A 27133-nucleotide genomic window follows, 5' to 3' on the forward strand; every position below is an offset into this window, starting at 1 on the left:
ATATGTGTCCGGCGAAATAATCACTTAGAAGCTACGTTTAAAATACAATTTGAGAGTAAAATCATGTTAATTGCATAAAAAATTGCAATATACGCACATCACAGTCTTCATGGAGAGCCCTTTTTATTTTTTGGCCTTCTCAACACTCGACAAAATGCCCGATGGAGCCACAGATGTAGCATCACTCGACACCTCCATCGAGGAGGGAGTGGTTAGATCACTAAGCTCACAATCTATTTCAATCTAGTGAAGCTACGCAAGTGCGGAATTCCTTTTACGGCCTTAAGTGATGAGCTTATGATGCCCCGTCTACTTCCTCCAGAACGGACCACATCATTCCGGAAGGCCGAGCGGGCAAAGTGAGGAGGAGGAAGGTCTTCTCACATATCAATTTGACACGCTAAGCGTCAAGGCCCGTCCAGGGCTTGAAAGTATTCGAGTGTGTGCTGCGGGCACACCTAGAGCAAGCGTTATCAATGCACATGCCTAGAGCAAGCGTTATTACGAGTGCAATGAAATTTCTACAGCACTCGTAGTACAATAAAATTATGTGCTCCATTTTCTCATCTTCCTGAGGATTCTTTCCTGGGCCATTTTGAGAGACGGAAGCTAAATTAGGCCCGATGTAAGTATATATTCGTGGTTCAGTAATGAGGGAATCTTTTTCTTCCCTTTATTAAGTCGTTAACGGGCGGGCATTAGCTTCCCCTAGATAGGAAATAAATAATCCTCATATCAAGGCGGTAGTCAACGCACAGTAGCCGCGACTTGGTGAGGAAATTCAATCGTGTTGAGTATGGGATTGCTTTTATTTTCCGAAGACGACTCCGTTCTATGTTTGCCGAGGATATAATAACAAGGTCTCCCTGGCATGAACACATAAATTAAATGCTTCAATTCAGCTCCGTTTTATATCAGTATGAATAATTAACCGATCGCTAACCACATATTTGGAATAATATAATCGATTTATCACAGTACCGAAACATCAATAAAAAAAACTGAAGCAGATGATAAGGAACTAGGCAATTATTCTTAATTCAGCAAAGGTGCTCAAGAAATTGCTGTTGGTAATCTACGTATATTAAAGGCATAGAATTTTGTCGTGGAATCAAAAAAATAATATGAAATTCAAAGACTCTTAAGGAAGGATTTAACCTTAGTGTGGTTCGCTTTTCGTCGCGAATTTCTCTCGAGATTAAGAAGGTTCTTGAAAGGTATGGCGTAATGTATTTTTTGCCCAACTTATGTGGTCTTGAGCATTTTTCCTTTGCTCCCGAAAATTACGCTTTACATACAGTTTTAACCTTAAATTATATATTTTTTACTCCCGCCTGTTATGAAAAGCTGTCATTCACTAAGTGAAACTTCTTCTTTCATGTCTATTCTCAGAAAACTTCAAAAATCAACTCTTAGTTGAGGAAAATTTCCGAATTATTAATGAAAGCTTCAATAATTGAAAAGAGGCTAAATTTAGGTCGTATGAAGTCAAAGTATTTCTTTAATTATATCTCCAAAGCATTTCTTACCTCTTCCTTGTCCTAAAGTCCGACGAAAAAGATTAAAGCATACCCTTACAAAGAGTATTCATCAAAGAGAGTAGAGCCTGGATTCCATTTGCGTACCATCATATCCTTTATGATATCGAAAATTGGGAACGAAAGGCTCATGTTAAGGGAGAATATTGGATTTTTCGGTCAAACCGTGGATTGAATTGTTATACACGCTAGTCATAAGAGTATTTAGAGATAGCCAAGTTTAGTGAGTTCATTTTACCCTGGCTTTATGTAGATTTTCATGCTTTCAGCTCCTTAACCGGTAAAGGAAATGATTGTCTCTATAGGCCATATGGTATATTTTATTTTCCATTAGTAGTTTTGTTCGTTTCAGGTAGTAAGGATGACTCTCAATATGGTGACATTGTCATTTAAAAGTCAGATATACAAATACGTGAGTATCCTCTCTTTCTGCTTCTGTATTTAGATGAGGTTTTAATCAAAGCTTATACAATGTATATATATATATATATATATATATATATATATATATATATATACATACTTATCTTTATATATGTATATATATTTATGTATGTATGTAATATATATATAATAAAAATAAAGATGATGATAAGTTTTCCGTAGGTACGTGCGAGTCGGAGAACTGAGACGAAAGCGTGAAGGATTGGTTACAAGTTATTGCTAATTTTAACGTTGAGGTGCGTGGTGCATTGGTAAATATAAAAAACTCGACAGTTTACACTGTAGGAGATATATAATATTTTTTTCAAATACAGATACGACGCATTACATGTGTGCGTGTGTTATACTAATATAGTTAATAAATCAAGCATCAATCTTCTTCTAAAAAAAAGGAAACTGTTCATTTAGGCTCGACAAAATCGGATTTTACCCCGATTTTTCACCAAATAATATGTTTCACTGTAACGTGTTTTTACAAACAAAATCACAATTGCGTGTTTTTACTGACTAAAGCAAACCAGTAAGAATGACAACTTATGTTCATTGACTGCCCAAACGGGCAAGTATAAACCGTCCCGGTGAGTGAAGTCCCACCTTTACCGGTCATTGAACGATACATAAGAAACGCATGGCATGTAATTATTAGAATGCATACAGTGAAATGAAGCAAACGTTTCACAAACCTTTCAGCTGGTTATAATCAATCAGCTAAGTGAGTCCGAAGCATCAGTTCTTTTAATTTGCGTTTGCGCCATTCACTATTTCATCATTATGAATAGTTACCATTTTTATCCATCAACAGTAGCTGAATAAAATCAGGTAAATACTCCGAGACTGCCCTTTCTCTATTATTAACATTTTTTATTATTGCATTGGACACTGCAAATTTTCGCTAGGATGTGTGGTAGGGTGTGATTGTACACTAGACCATTTCTGGCACAAAATACTTTACCCCTCTAGCGCGGTCAGATAACCTATTTCTAATCCCTTCCCGTTCGTGGGAAAAATGACGTCTTAAATCCATCTGTTTTGCACTTAATATGTCTGATTTAATTTAAATAATTTCTCCTACCGTGGCATAACGAGGTTAAACATACACTTTCAACTTCGTTGCTAAAGAAACATCTCTTCAATCAATCCAATCTTTAATTCAACCTTCGCTCCGTGAGTGATTCCCAAGCAACCTCAGCTAATACATTTCATGAGCTACTCAGTTTGTCATGTCAACGTTCTACAAATATAGCTAGCGCCTTTAGGTGTCACGCGATTGAATTCGGCAATCAATCCTAGTACTCTATTTCCCGTAAATAAATGATATGGTCTGAAACCTACCTTTCATAAGCCTTACCCAAATATCCCTGGAACTTATTCGTCTGATGAAGATTGAGAGTGATGATTGCCGGGATAAATTCGTAGTGTAGACGAAGTGACTGCAGGGCATATCCAGTGGTAAATGCATATGTGTGAGGCATTGGGGGCAATGAGGGTTGTAGAGGAGAGGATTCTGAGTAGTGAGGTAGGGGCCCAATAATATTCGGTATTTTGGTGAATTGATTAGTTAATCGTAAAGGTGAGATGTTAGAATATTTTACGTCGCTTAAGAAGGAGCTAAGAATTGTCGCAGCTCTTACTTACTCAACAAGTTAGGTATTGGATGGGCCCAGGCCCATCCAATACCTAACTTGTTGGGTGGACCACGGATAATAATTAAAAATATACTCTTTCTCTTCCTTTGGCGTTTTGGCATCGGCTCTTATGACCATTTTGGCTGTTTATTTTTTTGTAGACGACATTGTTTACTTTAAATTTATCCTCATTGTCTTTGCGTGGATGTTCAATGGGCAAATTACGTTATCCCTGCAGAAGATAATTTCCCCGCGACTTCCACCATCAACAAGTTCAAGAAGGTTTAATAATGGAATTATTATTGTCAATGATGATTATAATAATTATTATTAGTACTGGAACGTAGACTTTCCGGTAAGATGGTTGTATTTCTTACAGCTGCAGCTAAAATGCTAATACGTATTAATCACTACGCTAATTGCAGTATCAAAAATTAATTAAGACACTAAAAACTTTTTCTACTGAAGAAAAACTTGTTATTGTTTTCAAAACACCAACATAATGCCTTTTTTACCAGCATAGCGCCGGTTTATTAGCATTTCAAATGTATCTACCTACATCCAACGTCGCTAGATGCCGCGAGGACGTGAGTCATGGAAGGATTTAGAATTCCAGCAGTTTGTGCAAGTATTGTTTAATGCCATAAAGTATAGTTTTATTTTCGGGAAATAAAAGTTGTCTTACGTGATGATCGCATGCGACCTACGCCCTGATGTGGTAATCGGAATTTTGTGAGAGAAGATTGCCATTATCCTATTTTTCCAGCAGTTGTTTCCTATTTACTTTTCGCTGTGGTATGTCCCATCAATGTAATGCCGAGCTCTAATTATTCCTTGCGTCAACGTTGAAATTGAGCATTTATGCTAATCCAAAAGGGTAAGCCGCTAGTATAATTTTCGTGACTCAAGTGGCTCCAAACTCAATCAAGTATCCAATAATAATGCGACGCCGTCCCTCCGCTCTAAACTCTATTTTACAGATGAAGTTATTTGAGACGTCTTCGAGTCGAACAAACTGATAGATGTAACCCTTCATCCGTGTACTCTTTGAATTTTTGATCAATTAGTCCTCGCTTAGCGGCTGACCGTGGCAGTACGTTAGTAGTAATAAGAAGGATGGGCCTGCGCTGGGTGTTAATTTTTTTAGAGTAATTTTTTTTTCATATTTTGTCTCCCCCGGGACAGAATAGAGCCCTTATAATCAGGTCAAGGTCGCCTTGGAGATGAGGTCATCAGATGGAAAGTGAAATGAAGATGTCGAGGATGAAGTGGAGAGGAGAAACTTCGATGGCGGCGAAAAGATTGCATCTCGGCCGACCGCTTTAATTATTTCATATTAGTGTTTCCGCCTTTTTGACGCAAGGCCGAAAAAAGGACTTCCCCGCTCCGTAGTTAAATGCTTCCGATATGATCTCTCTCTGCTCTATCTTTTGGTTGTCAAGTATCCGTCTTTCAGAAAGTGGTTTATGGCCATAAAACTAAATGAAGTGTCAAAAATTCTACCCCGGGGGGAGAAGTGGGTAGATTCATCGTCACATTAGTTTGCACCATGGCTGTTTAGACATCAGTGAGCGGTTTTCTTTTTTAGTGTTGAAAAGGAAAATTTTCTCTTCCGGGTAGTCAAGCGCTGGAACTGCACTAGCTAGGGATAGAGTGGCGGTAATCAAGTTGATTCATGGGAACAGTAAAGTATCCCTTATTCCTCATGTGTGTTAAAATACGAGATACGGAAAACAGATACATGAAAAGAAAAAAAGAAAAAAAACTAAAAGAGACGCACGATGAAGTGAATTAAAATTTTCTGTGCCGTTGGCATTTTCCTTAGTACACAGTGGTAACTCTCTCTTCTTAAAATTGGCGAATGCACCACCGCCCTTTACATCCAAGCATGGTATTCAACTGGTTAGGGTAGGTTTTGAATAGATATATCCTGTACATATCTAAAGCGAAACATTCCTATCCTAATAAAACAAGAGCTGACACCCGGAACTTGTCGTTAGCCCCTCTTTTATTCCGCATACTTCCTTCCACTCTGCAAAACCGCATAACTTTGGTTTTGTTTACATTCATCCACACCCCATATCTATCGCACTGAATTTTCAATTTGCTCAGAAATGCATGCAGGCCCTTTGACTGACTGTTTGACAAATTGGCAAACAGCTTGGTCATCATCAAACCTAACCGATTTTATGAATTCCCCACCGGCTTTAATTCCTATTTCCAGTTCCTCCCATAAATCATCTTTCATTTTCCCCATATATACAAGTATGTTGATTAGCACTGGAGATAATGGAAACCCTTGTCTTACTTCTCTTCCTCGCACCCCATCCAGACTCTCCATCCGCAAAACGCACCTGAGCAGTCTGAGACATGTACAAGTTGCGAATGAGTCACCTATCACTCCAATTTACTTCTATTTCATATCATACATTCATGAATTCTGACCAATTTAGTGTATGAAATGCCTTCTCAAAATCTGCGAAGGAAAAGAATGAACGCAAAACTGCCTAGATGCACCTGCAGGGTTTTGATGGCAAAGTTTTGGAATTAAAGTTCGAATTGATACATAATCCACCGCATTCACCAAATTTTAGCCTCTAATGACTTTTTAAAGTTTCAAGCTTGGATAAAAGTCTCAGCGGAAAACGATTCACGTCAAGCGAGTTGGTCATCGCTATAACAGATGCCTATTCTGAGAACTTTCTGAAATACTACTTTTTGAATGCCATAAAAAGTTGGAGAAACACTGGGAAAAGTGTATCCAGCTAAAAGGAGATTCTGTTGGAAAAGAATGAAAACCTACTCGCAATTATTTGTTTTTCTATTTGTTCCTGAGGACCTACGTGTATGATAAGACCCATGTACAGGCAATAACTGTAACGGAGCCTGTGTTCTGCGATAATAACATAAAAAACCATAAACGCAGTAGACAACCCGAAGGTCGGTTTGGTAGGTGATGGTAGAGTTCACCCAGTAATAAGCCCGACTGCATGCGAAGTTCACACATCAGGGTTGGGGGGCCAGTTCCTTTGCCTCTTCCGGTTATAGTTTTTCAGGACAATCTGGTACCCGAAAAATCACAAACCTTGTGTAGAGCTGCAGGTGCCCAGAGAGGCTTGCCCGGGAATCGATACCGGGCTCTCCGGTCAGTAGTCCAACGCTCTACCCACTGGACTACCGCGACCCTATTCTGCGATACTGATCTGTTACAAAAACATTTATTTATGCTGAATATGTAGCAAATCGATTTTCATGTATGGCTCAAACAAAACTCTTAGGAACCTGCCTGACGTGGCAAAAACTAGATTTGGTTCCTGAAAGAAGATCATTACATTACATGCCATAACGGAAGTTCAGATTCCACTCTAACCTTTGCCAGTAAGCACAATATTACAGATTAAGGTAGGAATAGGAGGAGAGGAATGAACATGGGGAAATTGAAGGGTAGGAATATTGGTGAAGGTCATTAAGATACTTATACGGTGGTTATCAATTGTATGGAAGAGATCAGACAACCTGCTCCCATTGAAATCGATATTGAACTTTATTGATTTTAATTAATGACTGATATAATGTTGGCAAAATGAGAGTTTTGCAGTCTGTTTGAAGTAATTATTTTGCTTTAAAATTAGTTTGCGAAAAACTGCTGCCATAAAAAATTATATAGCATCAGCAAATAGCTGAACATTTATATTTCTTTTTTTTCCTTCTCATGGCTACATATTATTCCTTGATTCCTCCAATTTTTTCGTGATGATGTTTGTTTGTGATAAATTTGTTTGTGTATAATGCTAAGAAACAAGTAATTTCTTGCGGGTTATTATTTTCCCGATCCAATTTCTATAACCTTGAGTGATGGAATCTTTTGTGTATGTTAACTTAAATTTTATGCGACACCGTACGATTACATTACAAGTAGTTTTCTCTGTATGCCTTTCTTTCACGCAAGGGTTATGTTAATGGCCTGTATTATTTTTTATTTGTCCGTCGCCAAAATTCATCCGAGACGATTTATTTATAATTAAAAGAAAGAATTTTCTTCCAATTACTGGAAAATTGACTAACTTGGTAACATAAAACGGATGTAATGAAAACTTTGAAAATTAGATGGCATGACTTGACCAAATCAGCTAGTTTTTAGTTGGGATTTAGATGTAATTGATTCGAGAAACCATTATTTAATTAACATTCATGCATCCTGCTCTTGATCTTGTGAGGTGTATATAAGGGGAGGTTCCCTTTACACCATCTATTCTAACCAAACGAATGAAAGGGGGAGAATGTGTCCAGAAATCGCGTTTAAAAATGATAGGAGGAGAATGAATTAAAAACCCTATGGTTGTTCTAACATACAAGTGTGTGATTTTAGAAAGAAATTGAGAAATTGATTCCTTTAAGGTTACCAAAACGTCCTTGTTTGAACTCAGGTGTAAGATATGAAAATTCCGCTTACTTGAATACAACAATACAGTGTCGCACCCAAAAGTGGTAGGACTGATTTTCTCTGGCGCGAACGGAGGGGGGTCTGCCTGGCAGGGTAAGGTGGAGGGTGCTCTTAGCAACAGACCGACACCAACCTCAGTCGCCTGCGGGCTGTCGTTGAGTGAGGACACCGTTTTTAGTGAAGCAAGTTTTTTGTCCGCGTCGAAAAACAAAATGAATCTGAATTTAGAGCAACGTTATTCCGTAAAGTTTTTTGCGAAACTCGGGAAGACGGCAACTGAGACCCTCGATATGATCAAGCAGGCTTATGGGGACACTGTCTTAAGCCGTTCCACAGTATTTTAGTGGTACAAGTTGTTTAAAGAGGGTAGGGAGCTCGTTGAAGACGACCATCGCTCCGGACGGCCGTCGACGGCAAGAACCGACACGAATGTGGACAGAGTGAGGACATTGCTGAACACAGACCGACGCTTAACCAATGAAGAAATTGCAGACCAGTTGGGTCTGTCTGCATCCAACGTCCAACGCATTATTTCACAGGATTTGGCTATGCGCAAGGTGTGCGCCAAGATGATACCGATAATTCTGCCATGGCGCGCTCGTCGTCAGACAGCTCCTGGCCAAATACGGCGTTGCCACGTTGCCGCACCCGCCCTATTCTCCCGATCTGGCACCACCGGATTCTTCTTCTTCCCCGAGATGAAAAGACAGCTCAAGGGACGACGTTTTGACTCGATAAAGGCCGTTCAAGAGGCTTCGACGAGGGTCATCAACGGCATCCCCAAAGAAAATTTCTAGCGGGCGTACGGGGAATGGGAGCAACGTTATACTAAGTGTGTTGCAGCTCAAGGAGCATACTTTGAAGATTATTAAGTCGATGTATGAATATCGTCAATAAAATTCTTGTAAAAAAATCAGTCCTACCACTTTTGGGTGCGACACTGTATTTTGCTCATGTTATAATATTGCTCGTGAAGTCCTCCTCTGTCCTTTTTTACTTAGGACGTCATTTCTGATACTAATGCCAATTTTTAAAAAGTTTGTACAATATACACAACTTCCTTTTCTTAATATCGAATTCAAGTTAAAAAATATTGCAAGACGTTTCGTTATGTTTGATAACTTTATCATGATTTCCTAAATTTCCTCACTCAAGCATTTGCATTTGTTTTACCTGTTCTTACATAGTACAGTGTAAAATATATTACCTTTCCTCAGTTTTCTTGCATATTTCAGTTATTATATTGTGTTGCAAGGCCCCGCTAGGTTCTTCCGAAGTGATGTCAAACAAACGCTGTGGAAGAAGCTGGTAACATTGGGAACTTTTTGGTCAATATATATTCAAATTAAACCCGTGAACATAATGAAGGGGTTTTTGGCTCTGTTGACCGATAATTAAGGAAAACTTTTTAAAAACTTCTCTTGAGACGACAGCAGTCGAAAATACAAATACATTAGTTAATTACAATGAGATCACTTTGGGGTTGTCATCATGATGAAGACAAACAAGAATATAAAAGCTATCCCTTTGGTTTAAAGTTCCTCCAGAATCATGATCATTAACTTAAACATAAATTAAACATAGCATTAATGAGATCTAGAAAAATATGAGCTAGGCTCATATTTTTCAGCGGTTTTTCGTAAATAAATATGCATGTTAATTGGTATAATGGGAAATTCCGTTTGCAAAATAGGTATAATAAAGAGAGAAAAATCGTTTACTTAAGCCTAAATTGCACACATGTATTACAATTATTAAAATACACAAGTGCAGATAGTTTAACGTTGTACAAAAATCCCTTGCATCACAATCCAACTTGAAATTATAAAATGGACATAGCAAATATAATCTCAATCTCACAAAAAATACTCAAATAATGCAAATATGCACACGCAGATAACGTTGAAACGCCAAGATCTAGAACAAAAGCCCCCATGCCATTGGCAACAGATACTCAATCAATAAAGAAACCAAAAATAAGCTGGTAGTAGTAATTCACACGCGCGAGGAAAAATTAGTCAATACAAGTACCTTGTGCCTGGATGCGGAGAGAGAGTTCCATGGTAACGAAACAAATTCCTTCAATAGTGAGAAGAAATATTAAATCATAAATGAAACAACCTAAATGGTGCCTAAGTGCCACAAAATATATATAAGGAGATACGTTTCAGGGACATATTGAATAAATTAGAAATAATGGATGGATATGATATCGATGGACGGTATGACGCTTAAGGCTGTGAGAAGATAATGCTAGATAATGAAGAAGAAAGATGGAGAGGAGAGGCATTTTTAAATAAAGAGTGTGTGTAGAAAGGATGAAGTTCTGAAGAATAAAACAAATTTAGCCTCTAAACTGTGTTCATGTCGTTCTCTAGAGGCATATGGCAACGTGTAATACTTTGACAGAGTCCGTCCTAAAATTGGCTTCATTTAGTAGAATAACTGTGGTAATTAAATGATATATATATATATATATATATATATATATATATAACGATTGTCCGGAAAAACTCATACGAGCGGCACAATAATGGGCTGACACAACATAACACAAATAGAAAAGCATATTCATACGCCAATTCCCCCAACCTTTCATTCGACCAGTGTTTTTCCCTCAGCATCCTAGAATCCCTACCTGATTCAGCTACCAACATAGAGGTGAGAACTAGTGAATCCGCCTACATTCTATCCTTCCGTTCCTTTAAAATTCCCACCCTTAACCGCCATATTTAATTTTCCTCCCAGCATTCCCTCCACACCTCCCCTCCACACCTCCCCTCCACGCCCATAACTCTTTCCCCTCTCCTGATCCATAGCATATTTTCAGTCTCTCTTGAAGAAGGCCCCTGAGAGGGCCGAAAGCTCGAACAATTTACCGTGTAAGTGTTCTTTTATATGTGTCTATTCTTTTCTATTTGTGTTATGTTGTGTCAGCCCATTATATATATATATATATATAATTTAATTGTGCTATTATGCTTATAACAATTAGAGGTTCCAAGTAAATAAAAATACAGAGCATAGGAAAAAAAATTCAAGAGCATAGATTACAATTCTCGATGAGATTACCACACATTCTTACGTGGAAGGGGAGAGAAGATTCTGCGTGTATTTGTATGCATGAATTTGTGTGAATATAAATATACATATATATACATATATATATATATATATGTATATATATGTATATATATGTATATATATGTATATATATATATATAGTATATATATATATATATATATATATATATATATATATATATATATATATATATATATATATATATATACAGGGTTCGTCCGGAAAATAAGTGTACTGAGCTCAGGAAAAAAAATTTATTACACTTTTACATATCTTAAGCTAATATTCCTCAAAATAGGACCCTTGTGAGTCGATACACTTGTTCCAGCGGCGTTCCCATTCCCGGAACGCTCCCGCGAAGGCATCATCGGGAACCTCTCGAAGACTCGTCGTCGACCTCTTCTCTGCCCTCCACGAACATCTTGTGCCACCGAAAGATCATGTTTCTGGACATGGCTGACTCCCCGTAAGCCTGGTTAATCACACCGACAGTTTCGGTAGACGATATCCCAAGCTTTACCGCAAATTTGATGGAATAACCCTGCTCCAAAAACTTCGGCATCGCGTTCCGTGACGTGGGTCGAAGCGTGGAGGTTCGCGTTTACAGAGCTCCTCACTACACCACAGCTCAGAGCCGACTGCCTTTTTCAGCGTCGCTTGCCAACATACCCCCCTCCAATCGCAACCCGTCAGAGCGGTGCTGGGCGCGCCTGGAGCGGCGGGAAAAAATCAGTAGTCAGTACACTTATTTTCCGGACGAACCCTCCCTGTATACATATATATATATATATATATATATATATATATATATATATATATATATATATATATATATATATATATATATATATATATATATTTGCACATACACACATATATATATACATATGTATATATATATGCATGTATATATATATATATACATACACACCCTCCCCGGACTACAACCTTGACGTGGTGGAAGGGCTTGTGCGTTCCGATGACCCCTAGAGCTGTACTGGCGGGAGTAATAAAAATTGCTCCTGGTAGGGTCACCCATGCCAGATAGGTCGAAGGTTAGGAGCCAGACGAAAGGTAGTCCACGCAGCGTCTGTTCCTCAGTGAGGCGGCTGCAATGGCGTCTGACCCCAGTGGGGCGGCCAGTAAGTGATGGTGTCACGTTAAAAACACTATTGAGGAAGGCAACGGGAAACCACCTCAATTATCATTCCCAAGAACAATGTGATGGACAATAGAGATATTTTGAGTCCTGGCAACCACGGGGCTCGGCCCAATCGGCCGTGTGTCGTGCCCGGCAGCGGGGGAGGCAAGGCTTCCGCGGTCGTCATCCCACGAAACCCTTGCAAGGGAAAACCAGCAGCAGCAGGACAGAAGACGCAGGAGAAGAAGACCAAATTAGTTAGAATAGGAACGTGGAATGTTAGGACAATGATGAGGACAGGGAAATTGGAGAATGTTAAGCGAGAGATGGAAAGGGGAAATATAGATATTTTAGGTCTATGCGAGGTGAGATGGAAAGATAGCGGGGATTACTGGAGTGATAAGTATAGAATAATATACAGCGGTGGGGACGAGAGCCAACGAAGGGTCGCCATAGTATTAAATGAAGAGGTAGGAAGAAGCGTAGTCAACATAGAGCAGGTAACGGATAGAATACTACTAGTGGAGATAAAAGCAGAACCGACGAACTTAGTTATTATCCAGGTATACATGCCACCGAGCAACCATAAGGAAGAAGAGGTCGATAGGATATACGATCAGTTAGAGGACATGATTGCATGTGTTCCTGCAGGGAAACATTTGATAGTGATGGGGGATTGGAATGCGACAGTAGGCGAAGGAAGAGATGGTGATGAGGTGGGGAACTACGGTTTAGGCACGAGGAATGACCGCGGGGAGAAAGCAGTTGAGTTCTGCAGGAGACAGGGGTTAGTTATCACCAACACTTGGTTCAGACACCACAAAAGACGCAGGTATACATGGAAAATGCCAGGTGACTCGGGAAGATATCAGCTAGATTATATCCTGGTTAGACACAGGTTTAGGAACAGTGTGATAAATTCCCACAGCTTCCCGGGAGCGGATGCGGACTCAGACCACAATTTAGTTGTTATGAAATGTAGCGTACGTTTTAAAAAGATAAGGCAGGGGCGGCGAGTTAGAAAATGGAATGTAGAAGCATTAAATGGGTTGAAAAGAAAGGAATACAAACAGGCGGTAGAGAAAATCATGGAGGACGGTAAAGAGCTATGTACTATTGAAGAAAAATGGGAATGTATCAAAAAAGGGTTGTCTAAAGCGGCAAAAGACACTATTGGAACTGTTAACGCTAAAAGGACTCGTAAACCATGGATCACGGATGAGATGATTACAAAAATGGATGAGCGGCGAAAATGGAAGAATATAAATACAGAATTAGGCAAAATGAAGTACAAAGAATTGAACAATAAATTGAGGCGGGCAACAAATAAAGCAAAAGAAGCATGGTGGAAGACGCAGTGCGAGAATATGGAAAGTCTGCAGAGGAAGGGGGAAATCGGTGCGCTGTACAGCAAAGTTAAATCGTTATCGGGAAGTAAGAAAGGAAGAGCTATGCTAACAGTTAGAGATAAGGCGGGTAAGGTAATAGTTGACGCAGGAAAGATCCAAGAGAGATGGAAGGAATATGTAGAAGACCTGTATAGTAAAGAGCTTAGACCAACAAAGTTAGACATTGAAAAGGAACATGACGTAGAGGAAGATAGCTTAGGTCCAGGCATACTAGACAATGAGATAGAAAGGGCATTAAGGGAGATGAAACTAAATAAGGCCGTGGGGGTAGATAACATTCCCGTGGAACTTTTGAAATGCTTGGGAAAATGTGGGAGGAAGAGGCTATATGGGCTGATCCGTAGTATTTATGAGGAGGGAATCTGGCCGGAAGACTTTGTGAGATCAGTTTTAGTTCCTATTCCGAAAAAGGTAAAGGCCACGTCATGTGAGGACTATAGGACAATTAGTTTGATATCCCACGCAGCTAAAGTTGTTCTCAGGATCATAAACAAACGGATAGAGAGTAGGGCAAATGATTACTTAGGGGATGATCAGTTTGGGTTTAGGAAGGGGAGAGGTACGCGTGATGCCATTGCAGTAATGAGATTATTAATCGAGAGGAATATAGAACACAACCAGGAGGTATTTGCCTGTTTCGTAGATTTCGAAAAAGCGTTTGATAGAGTAAATTGGGAAAAACTAATGAGTATATTGCAGAAAATAGGAATAGATTGGAGGGAAAGGAGGCTAATCCGCAATCTGTACATGTCTCAGACTGCCCAGGTGAGGGCGGGAAACGGGGAGTCAGGATGGGCAGTGTTAGGAAGGGGTGTAAGGCAGGGTTGCCCATTATCACCGTTGCTGTTCAACCTGTACGCAGAAGAAATGATCAAAGAGGCATGGGAAGAACTCGAGGTAGGAATGAAAGTGGGCGGGGAAGTCGTAAAATCAGTTAGGTTTGCTGATGACCAAGCTTTAGTTTGTCAGTCAGCCAAGGGGCTGCAAGCATTGCTTGGTGAATTGGAAATTCAGTGCGACAGGTATGGAATGAGAATCAATATTAATAAAACAAAGGTTATGCGATTTTCTAGAAAGAAAAAGGCCAAGCTTAACATTAAAATAGGAGGGCAAAAGCTAGAGCAGGTAGAACAGTTTACGTATCTCGGTAGTGTTTTGGACCAACACGGTCAAAGTAGTAGGGACGTAAGGAGAAGAATTGCGCTAGGCAAAGAGGCTTTCACAAGGAGGAGGGAGTTGATGACAGGGACTTTGAGTAAGGATGTTAAGAAAAGACTCGTAAAAACTTTGATATGGAGCGTAGCTATGTACGGCGCGGAAACGTGGTCATTGAAGCAGGAGGATAGACGTAGACTGGAGGCTTTTGAAATGTGGGTGTGGAGAAGAATGGAGAAGGTGAAATGGGCAGAGAAGAAAACAAATGAGGAAGTACTTGGTATGGTGGGCGAAGAGAGGGGTTTGTTGGGAGCAATCCTATGGAGGCAGGAAAAGTGGATGAAGGGGGTGTTGACCGGCAGTGGGATGTTGAAGACTGTGATAGAGGGTAGAATGTTGGGCAAAAGAGGAAAGGGAAGGAACAGGATAGGGTTGTTGGACGGGATGAAGGGAGGAAGGAAGTACTCAGAGATGAAGAGGGACCTGATATAGAGTAGGATGATTGATTTTGTGTTTTGTTAGGAGTAATAAAATATTTGTTTGGTAGTTGTGTCAGTCCAAAAACCTACCTTAACCGGTAGATTACTTACTTACTATACATACACACGCATATACATGTATATATAACCACGAACACGAGCGATTGATTCTTTTCTTTTCGACGGAGGCGAAAACAAAATATTTATATTTGCCCTTTTTATATATGTCTATGTTTTAATAGTAACTTTAATATATAGCATACATACCGGTCCATATAATATAACATACTGTTTACTATTTATAGAATATGATGTTACACGTATAATTATATTACTGTACCTTTGTACACCTGTGCGCGTGTATCTACACACAGGCGTAAATACACATTTATATATTTGTGCGTGTCTGGAACTAAATTATCACAAAACGAAAGCCTTGGAGGACACACGCCGAAATGTGAATGATCTATTTTGAATGAATGCTGCTATCCGATTGACTGAGCGTGGAGAAGGGCGTGGTGGTCAGAAGTCTTGTTTAGGAGGAGTACGAATGGAAACGGGTTGAGGGAGATGGCATTATATAAGGCCAACGTTGCAAGTAATATAAAATTAATTATGCTTTAAATCCATGAGCCCGTGATGTGGAATTTATGAAGGGAATGATTAATGGAGATTCGGATTGTGGAAGGTCTGCATAAATGCACTCATGAAGTAAAAATTCTGCGTACTTACTTGGTGATTCATTAAATCTGAATGATCCCCAAAGAACGCGAGGAATTTCATTTCCATTTTCACAAGATAACTAATGGATATTAATCAAATCTGGAACTGTAATGATAATTTTACTTCTTGATTTATGGTTTCGCACCCAAGCCTGACTAACAGTCCGGGCTGCGTCCGAGTCAAGGCGCCACCTGCTCACGTAGCAATTATCTCATATTCATGCCGAATAAGTAATAATGTGCCTCACTAAAGGCTAGAAGAATAGCCATATTTAATTCGGATATTACCCAATTGTCTCATTCCGAATTTAGGATGTAATTTTCTGCACTTAATGAAAGCATTTGATCTCCTGCTGATGGTTCGCTTTTGTTAGTGGAGGAAGGCTTATTCAGTTTTAATTAAGCTATATTTTAGATTCATGCAGCTGCATATTTATACCGATTTCGTTCTTGTTACTCGTAATTATTTAAGCAGCCATACATTTTTTATAATCTAAAATGTTCATGACTGAAACTCATAAAAAAGTAAAACGAGAAACTAAAGGAGAGAAAGAAAAGTGTTGGGAAAATAATTGCGAAGATATGAACAGTTTGCAGAACAGGGTGAAATGGATTCGCTGGATACTTAGATAATACAAAAATCCGTTTGGAAGTAAGAAATTAGACCGATTCAGAGAATTGATGAAGGTGCTCGGAGTAAAAGTATGAAAAATGTAATGGTAAAAAAATTTGTAAAGTGCATAACGCTATTTGAGCCTGAAACATGGCCGGTTTGTGAAAAGGCAAGAGGATGAGCGTAGAATGGAAACTTTTGAGATGTGAGTGTGGATAAGAATTTAAGAAGTAACTTTGACCAAGTGGAAGACTAACAATGACATTTTAAAAATGATGGGAAGAGAGAGGAAGTTGTCGGACGTAATTTATAGAAGGCGGAAAAAATGATTAAAGGAAATATTGAGAGTGGAATTGGGATATTAAACGTGATAGAGTGGAGAATTAGGGGTAATAGGGTTAGCAGAAGGAAAAGAATAGACTTTTTATAAGACATGATGACTGGTAGAAGTTATGATCAACTGAAGAGTGAAATAATGTAGGTCAAAGAAAGGAAATCGATGCGATGCATAATGCATCTAAATTTGCATAGTACCTTGAAAGTCACCGCAAAGGTTTGAGCGGTGGGTGTCAAGACACCAGCCTTTTTTTACACACATAAGTACTTATAAATTTATAAATATAAATAATGAATATGGAATAATAGTGCAAAGGAAGACCATGTAAAAAAAACTACCATGGCCTAAATTTGTAGTTACCTTCCATGATTGTTAATCCGTAAAAATAACTGCCGTGTGTAAGTTATTAAGTCAAAATCTGACCATTTTTACTTTCACAGTACATGAATATATTTTGCCAAGGTCATACGTGTGTATAAGGTATACATATTTTACGGCTGTTTTTATATGTGCGAGGGCCTAAGAGCAATTCACCTATTACTTAATCATCAGGAGATGGTCTGCCTTTCGAAGATAGGCAATGAGAGGAAGAGTGATGGACTCGCTACGTCGCCAGCGGTTTCTCAGAGCTTTCTCCAGATATGGGGTTTGTAATCCCGACAGAACGAGAGAAACCACGTAAAGTTAGCGCCGAGGGGGTGAGACGACGGGTGGATGGCTCCTCTTTCACTGTCCCGCCTACGAATCTCCTAATGAATACCTGAATTCGCACTTCGACCATCACTCGGGAGGAATCCGTTCAGATAACGAATGAAGTGAGGAACGTGAAAATAAATCGAATTTGAGATTACAACATTATACCTTGCAGGTTGTTCACAATTCAAACGTGCAATGTGAAATTGTGTAAAACATAACTATGTAAAATTCCTCAGCGCTTTAATTCTCATGATTGCGATCAGTTTTTACCGCTGTCGCTCATCATCAGGTACATTCGCAAATACATGGCGTGGCACACCAAACATTGAAATGCGCAATGAAAACAAAAGTCTTCACAAAGGAAAGAAACACTTTGCAGAAACAATGCAAAATTTGTAATCAAGTGGAAATGAGCATGTAATCTGTAGAACCCCCATCCTGTTAATTTTAAAGTTAGCGTGAATCCTAAAAAATAAGACACCTTTAATTTTTCAAGATAGCAAAATTCCACATACTGACTTACTTACAGTATGCATAAATAAAAGCGTTGGGCCGTTTAAATCGTTGAAGTTTTAATCAAAAGGCAACGATTCCACTGAATACCGCCTGATGATATATATTTTATTGAGGAATGTGAACTTTTCACAGGAAAATAATAATCTCTAATAATTTGGAGACCGAAATGAATTGGATGAAAGTCTCAATCATAAACACGCACATTCGGTGTTTCCGAGAATTGAAATTCGCCCTTCAATGCGAGCCGCCTGTCAAACGCATTTTTAGTACATTTCAGTAAAAAAAACAAACAAGATAATACGCATAATTGAAAAAAGCTATTAAACAGGATATACCCTCTTGAATCGAATGCGCCTTGCACTTTGGAGCTTGGGCGATATGAGACACGAAAAAGTTGGCGATCCGTCGACCTACGTCAAACCTCTAGTGGGATAAGTAATTCAGACTATCCGACGCCACCTCTCAGACTAGAGTTTTAATATTTTTATACCATTTTTATTCTTAAAAAACATTTAATTTTGTGTTGATTTTCTACATTCCAAATCATTAGAAATAGATTAATAAAACCACTTTCCCACATTCAATCTATTTGACACGTGTTTATTTAAATGGAAATTCAACATTATGTCAAATTTTGATTGATCCTCTTCTTCCCACCGCACCTCTCCTGCTCACTACGGATTTTCAAATCGTCAGACAACGCCAATAATTATTAGTTAGCAATTCAAGAGAAGGGTTTAACGATTTAAGTTCGAATTTGCGTTATTTTATCTTGCTTTGCCAAAATTCTACTGTATTTCTGATTGTCGGAAAGCCTAAGCAACTCTGGGTATCTAACTTCGGGAGAAGGGGCAAGGACTCGATTCTCAAGAAGGAAAGGCACACTCGCGAGGGTGGAGCGGTGCTGTTAGTTTGTATTTTGTTGGGCGGCAAAAGTGCTTAAGCAAAGATCGCGGAGCGAGAGAGGCTAAGATTAAATATATGAAATGAAAATAAATTTAAAAGATCTATAAAAACAAGCCATTATTTCAAGATGGACTTATTTGCTGTTATTTTAATATTATATTTAAAAATTCTTCTTCAGTAGGCTAAAAAATTTTCATGCGCACGTGACATAAAAGTGTGGGTGATTGTAACTCGTTCCCTTAACTGATAACATCTTAATGTTAAGCGTGCGTATTGCAGATTAAAGTGGGTTGCAATGAGAACGGTTTAATGCTGAATAGCAAAAACTAGGGTAGGTAGAGCAGTTCATTTATCGAGAAGGTCTTTAAGGCAAATATGGACGATGTAGAAGGGCATACAATGAAAAATCGAGTTGTTTAAGAAACCTTTACAAAGAGAACGGAGTTGATGAAAATGTATTCAAATAAAATATATTTGAAGATTAAAGAAAACTCCCAGAATTTTAACGCATAGTTACCCTGAACGATCGGAAATCGTCACGTGAATATTTAAAAGATGGAATCGATTTATCTTTTCTCAGGAAGACTGAAATAAAAAAGAAAATAAGTTGATAAAAAATAACTAAGAAACTCCTATAGCAGTCGGCTCAATAAATATTTCAGTTAAAAATTTGTGAAAATATTAAAAAATGGGAAAAAATATGAGCAGAAATATCTATAAGTTATTGATTCATGTAAATATATTGCTCAATATTTGATTAATATTTCACTGACTGTTTAATAAACTCCGCTGATATTTTTTCAAATTTCGTTTTCATTATTTTCCCTCTAACTTCATATCATTCATAAGAAATATATGCCGCGAGGTTCTGTAGAAATAAGGAAGAAAAATTAAGCATTTAAGTTGGGGGTGCACCGAAGTAGGTATCGTATAACAACTCACTAATTTAAAAATACTTCTAGAGAAAGCTGGACCCAGGTGAGGACGAGTTGAAAGGAGAATTCCGTCAGATAGAGAAACTTTCGCTAAGAGATAGTAGTTAGAGATATTACAGATATAAGGGGATCGAGATTGTGCGGGGGCTAACGTACTGGCTTCCCATCCTGAGGGCGTGGGTTCAAATCCCGGCGGTGTTGAATATTTTTCAGAGGCATCTCGATCCCTACTTGAGGTTCTTTGTGGAGGGCACTTTGAGTGAGTACGCCGTCCGTCGGATGGGACGTTAAACTGCGGACCCCTTGGCGCCTTTCGTAAAGAGTAGGCTAATGCCAACGCCGGGTTTCTCTCCACCCTTCATCCTTTCCTGTCCATCCCCTATGCCGCAAATGACCTAAGTTGTCGGTCGCCTCCCCTCAAAACTACTACTACTAAATAATAGAAATTTAGATATGAAGCAGAGTTTTCTATGGCTCTAAAATTATTGAGGCAAAAGAATAAGCGTTGATTCGAGACTTTTGAGATGTGGATGTGGAGAAGAATGGAGAAAATAAATTGAAAAGGAAAAAAATAGAAACGAAAATACGAGCGCAATTGTTAGCCATCACAGGAGAGAAAAGACAGCTGTTACGAGCAATTTGAAGAAGCAGAAAGTGGATGGAGGGAATAGTGAGTATCAATAGAATGTTGAAGTACTACTCTAGCCCGAGTAAGGGCTTAGATTTGTTGTCATGTAAGACGAGAATTAGAAGTACAAAACTTCCTCAGGCCATCACGTTCCTCTATGAGATTTCACACAGACATATTCAAGCACCTGATATTCCTTCACATGATACAAAAACATGACAAAATTAAATCCAAGCATCAGAAAATGTCAAATAAACTTGAAAAATAGAATTTATTGAATTTATCAATTATTGCAAGATGCATATAGGATTGTGTGTGCACGTGAGTTATGCATAAGCTAACATGTATTCAAGCGTATGTATGAACTGATATTTCAGTATTTATGTCTGATGCCACAGCAAACCTCAACACACGCCTTTGCTACGGCTTACTGAGTATTGCGTAGATGTAGATATAGGAGTCTAACTTGGACGACTGGCTAGCCTATTGTTGTTGATTCGAACGGGACTCCCGAGGTTCTCATGGAAATCTGCAGTTCCGATAGAGCAAACAGAGGCCGAGCGCCACGCTTCCACTCAATTGTGCTCTTCCGACGCGGCTCATCAAGCATTCATCCATCGGACACCCGCCCGCTCCCCACCACTACCTCCGCCCGAAGATAATTTTCGAACGCGGGCGATCGCCGGAGTCGCCCCCGCGAATGAATTGTCGGCGGCGCGGTGTCCTGGCAGGCACAGCATCGGGCGCGGCTCTCTTCTAAGGGAGAGTGGGATCGTTTCACCACCCCTCTCCATCACTACGTCCCTCCCGCAGCCTCATCCCGTATCCGTGGACCGTCAATTGGTGAGTGGTCGCCTACATGGACCGATTCTCACGCTGCCTCCGTGCGGCGGCATATCACCTCATCTTTCCCCTCCCACCCTCACTCCTCTATACTTTTTCGCATTCCTCCCCGCCCGCCTCCCTCTGTCGCGTCGCGCACTAATGACGTTGGCGTCGCCTGAAAAAGTGGTGAGGGTTCTCCTTCTTGATGTGGGGAGTGAGGAGGGACGCGATGCTCCTTTCGTTTGTACGACGTCTTTGCGTGTCCCTCGAGGATGTGGCCGGTGGTTTCGCCTCCCCGCCCCTCCTTTTCTTCCTTTCCTCCTCCTCCCTTGGTCTTAATTAGCACGCGCCTTTTGTGTTCGTCCGATCCCGGCTTCCGCGTCAAAGTCGGCCCCGCAACTTCCGCGGTCGCATCGGCGGAGGCCGTGTCGCAATCGTGTGCGACGTCGGCGACATGAAAGGGTGCGGACACGTGACGAAGGATGATTAATGCGGGAGCCGCTCGGCCCCGCGCTGCTTTTTTTGAATTTTTGATGCTATCGACGCCTAATTTGTGGTTATGGCGAAGACGGGCCTGGCGGTCGGTAACTCTCGAAGCGCTTGCAACCCCCGGGGGTGATTGGTCTATGCCGCCTGCTCGGCGATACATTCCCCTTAATCCCCTACCCTCCCCCCTCCTCCTGCATCGTTCCCTTCGAATGTCATGCTTGCCATCTAGCTCGAAGGTTGGGTGCTGCGTTGATCCTCTTTGAGTGGGTGGACTCCGGGCATTCGTCGAGGGTGTATTCTCGATGCAGGTTTGGGGAGGGAGATCCGAAGGATTTCATAAAGTGAGCGCACGGGGAGGAAGAATTTAGCGCAACCAACTAATTAACATAATTGAATTTCGACGATCGTTCTAACTAGTTACAGTGCACAAAATCTAAAATCCTAAATGTTGAGCCCACGTTTAAAAGTGGTTCATTTTGATGGTTAAAAGTAGTCCACCAGTCTGCTTTGATCGACTGAAGTTTCCCTTCCGGGCGGATATCACTGTCGTGATGTTCATCACTATCTTTCCTCCCCTGCGACGACTAGTACTTGCGCTCGGTTCATTTTTTTGTTTATATTCTTTCCTTAATGATTTATTTTCTCCATTCTTCTCCGCATCCACATCTCATAAGCCTTCAATCTTCGCTTATGCTCTTGCATCGACGACCAAATTTTAGAGCTGTACAAAACTGTGCTCCATGTCTAAATTTCCACCAACATCTTCATTATATCATTAATCGAGTCCTCCTTGGAAGTGTAAAGTTTCTTTTTTACCATTATAATGAAGGAATTCCACAAAGTTAAACCTGAAATTGTTTTGTTTGTGTGGTCTCGGTCCAGTCGAATGACTCTCACACACTGAAATTGTTGTATTGCAACGTGACAAAATTGGTAATTGCCAATCAAGGGATTGTTCGTAAATTTTGGCTTAGTGTTCGTTGAATTGAAACTGAGAATAAAAATAATTAAATATGCCGGATATATACGATTTTTTCACAAGAATACAATACCTTCTGTGGCTAAGGGAGAAAAATGCACCTATTAATCATTTCAATCGAATAAAGAATAAAAGGTGGGTCTACAATGTTGTCACGATAACGTATCGTTTATTCACTCGATTAGAATGACGGTGTGTATGTGAGAAATGGTAGCATTTTTAAATGAAAATAGTAATAATAATAAAATTTTACCTTTTAGGCACCTTTGATTCAAATAAAATATGTGAATAGGTAATTCGTAAATTAAATTATGAAATTTCATGATGTAGTTTATTTTTAGCCATTTCCTGCACATTTACTTTCTAGACAATAGATTCACTACTATTCATTTGGGTAATTGTTCCTAAGTAGATTTTTCCGCGCCGAAAACTCTGAACTAAACAATGCAAACAACCCTTTCAAAATAAGACGAAGTTCCTGAACACAATCAGGAGCTCATGACAGTTTTGCATAGAACAGAGGCGCCATTAAGGACTCGATTAATTGGGGCCACTGGCTCATCCCGGCAGCGTAAAAAAAATGCGCCGCAGGCAATTAAAACGATGGCCATTTAGTTCCAATCTATGTCACTAGAGTGAATTCCTGTTAACGGCGGAAGTGGCATTATGCAGTCCTATATCCCATCTCACGGCTTTGAAGACGCTTTTCCGTGCCGATTGCCGACAAACGCGCGTCGCGCGGTACGCTTCACTAATAGTTTAATCGGACCTTCACTATCCCTAATGTAAAGCAAGGGTATTACTTGCGCTCCCGTAAGGGATGTCTATCAAACCAGTTGCGAGTTGATCGGCCGACATAAGGAGTTCATTGTGCGCCCACAATGAGGAAGTAAAAGGGTGCTAAAGTGAATTTAGCGCGTAAAAATTCAATGGGTGGAACACGGTCATCTAATCAGTTAGGTCTCTTCCATTTCAATAAGCAATCGTGTATGGCATGACGTAGATATTCAGTCCCCTTGGGCAAAGTGTTCCTCATAGGTAATCTACCTAAATGCTAATTAATGGGTAGAATCAATGTTGTTCTTATCGTCGTCTCATTAATAAACCAATTTTTATTTGTATAAAAATAATCAGAATCAATATTTTCTCCATTTCCAACTGAAATTTTAAGGTAAAAAAAGTTAAAACTGAATATCTTCGTTTTTCCATGAGAATATATTTTAATATTTTCTACTGATTCGTTTTTTAATCCTTCTTGGGTTGGCATGAGGTTTCTTAATGTTGAGGAAGACGTCAAATGTGTTTTGTGGAATCAGTTTTGGTTGTTCCCTTCATCTTAGTGTTTTCGTCATATCCTGAATGTCCCAACTGCCATAGATGTCTTCGAAATGTAAACCTTTTTTTCGAGTCAATTTTGATTAAGAAAATAAAAATATCAAATATCGTCTCTTTTTTTCCTTATCCAATTGAATGCCCGCAGTTACTCTCTAGCTGAGAACAGCGATTGTCATGTTTTTTTTTCAAATAAAGCATTATCATATATTATTTTATACGGACATCGTGAAAGAGGGCGATAATTCCCGAGAGGATAGTGAAACTCAATTCAATTATGAATTATTAAATTTTAAATAAAAGGTGTTACGAAGTAATAATGATGTATAACATCGGCCATTGTGCTATTCCATCTTCGTTAAACGCATGGAGTTGATGGAATTGATTACTAATCAATCATATTTTATTTTCATAATCCGTGTTCAGAAATATTGCTCCAAGTCAAGTGGCCAAGGCATTCATTACTCGTACGGATTGAACAAATAGTGAGTTAGCGTTCAAACGCGTGGATATTATTTCAAAATATTATTTTAACCCAGTGACTATGTATATTTGATCAAATTAACTTTGGAACGATTTGCCCTAAAACCTCATATCTCACGGCTCATGTTTTGAGTAGAAATGAGAATTAAGTTCATTTTACTCAATATTCGTGATCTCCATTGCGTGACGGGCACGATTGTCAGATCTTATTAATGAATGCGTGTAGCATGCCAGGCTTTTTTTTTAATATTATTGATGTAATTTACATTGACATCATGCGATTCTAAGTCGATCATAGCAGTCAACTCGATGAATACTTTTGATTTGATAAGTTAGGAGGGTGTGGTAACTGAGTGGATAGAGTGTCCGGGGGTATAAATACCGGAATTGTGAAGTGTGAAAATGAGATATTTTGAAGATTTATGAGAATATTTAATTTAATATTTTTTGAGAATTATGAAGTGCCAAAATATGAGATATTTTGGCACCCGAGCGGTGATGTTCTGAATACCAAGACTTTGTGGTGAGTAGTTAGTGGAATTGTGAAAGAAATCTCCCCTCATAACACCATACATGTGATAATTTCGATCGCCATAGAGCTTACTGCTGGGTGAACTCTAAACTCGCATATCACAACTGAACTTCCGATGGATTAATATCGTGTTTGTGTTAGATCGAATTAGAAACTGAGCAAGGAGATAGATTCTAGGTATTAATTAGGAAGTAAACGGAGGTGTTACCTTGAAAGGAAAAAAATTATGTAATATGCATGAAACTTTAAAAAAATGATAGCAGTAATTTTTAGTTTGAAAAACCTGCGCCCAGGTTTTGAAAGTCCTGGGATGAGAGAGAGAGAGAGCTTCCCTGTATTTCACCCTCTGGTGCTGATTGTTACGATTTACAATTCCCGTCACTGTCCCTTTGCTATCAAAGCAGACTTCGACGACAGAATCCTCTATTTTGACCTATCCTGGGGACAGCGGAAGTCTCATATAAGGGAATCCATGAGTCGAATGGAGTTTTTGAGGGTAACCACCTTCCGGATACGGTTTGTTGTTTCTGGCCGAAAGGTTTTCTTTTACTTTATTTCTATTAATTAAATCCCGAGGTGTTTCAAGTCACTACATTCAGTTTACTTATAACTTAGCTTGTACAAATAAGAGATAGATAAGCTTTGTACGATAGTGATATTAGGTTGATGACAAGGGGTATCCATACCTACGGTAAGTCTTAAAGAAGAGATTATTGAAATTTTTGATGTGGAGAGTAGCTTTTACGGTTTGGTCAAAAAATGAGGCTTTATATAAATTAGAACGATTTGAGATTTGGATGTGGATGAGATTGGTCAAGTGTTATAGAAGAGAAAGCAGAGCAAACGAGGGAATGCTAAGCATGATAGGGGAGGAGAGGAGGTTTTTGCAGGAACTATGCCAAGTTGAAGCAAGACTTATCGTAGGATAGGGTATTACTATGTCTAAACAGTCAACATAGTTACTAGCTGAAAATACGTCCAGACATATGCTGGGCATAGTTATAACAATATTATAAGTGAGGAAGAAGTTTACAGCAGTCGTTTTGTAGGGAAACTTATAAAAACCACTTGTGATCCTCAATTTATTATTCAGGGTTCTCATACTATTCCTACTTAAATTTCCCATTCTCTTTCGTTGATATTATCTTTGGTATTTATTAAACAATAGTCAGCTTACATTCATAAAATCGTGGCATTCAATAAACTGCCCAATACACAATATTTACTCGGAAATCATTGATCCCGCTTTAATAAAATTGATATCTTCCCTCCGACCAAGACTAGATACACGTATTTCTCTTAAGGTTCAAAACAGAAAAATGTGTATTATTTTCTGATTTTTATTGCATATGAACATTCTAGCTATTTCCCGAGAGCTATTATTATTTTGCACTCAGTTTGAAAACGTTCAACACTTGGGTATCCCTGTTATAAATTGAACTTAGGGGTCCACGAACACTCTTCCCTTCCCGACTTCGCGGCATAATACGAAATCAGGTTGGAAATCACTTATGAAAGTGATCCTCGTCACTTCAGATGATGAACGTCCACTGTTAAAATGGATAGAATCCAATCAATTGAATCTGTTTGAGAACTGCACCTCTATCAGCAAAACTGAGAATATGTTACAGGGGAATTTGAGTGAAAATGTTTACATTTTCATGTAGACTTTTTTAATTTTGCGTGATAGTGAAAAAAACTAACATAATGTGACTTAAAAATTCCCATAACAATACTAATCTTTGTTCTTTTTTGTTTGCTCATTTACATGTACTCTACGTGTATTAATATATTCATAGCTCGCAATTATAGAGTTTTAC

The sequence above is a fragment of the Hetaerina americana genome, unplaced genomic scaffold (assembly GCF_022747635.1).
Source record: "Hetaerina americana unplaced genomic scaffold, ioHetAmer1.1.p SCAF_4, whole genome shotgun sequence".
Taxonomy (NCBI): domain Eukaryota; kingdom Metazoa; phylum Arthropoda; class Insecta; order Odonata; family Calopterygidae; genus Hetaerina; species Hetaerina americana.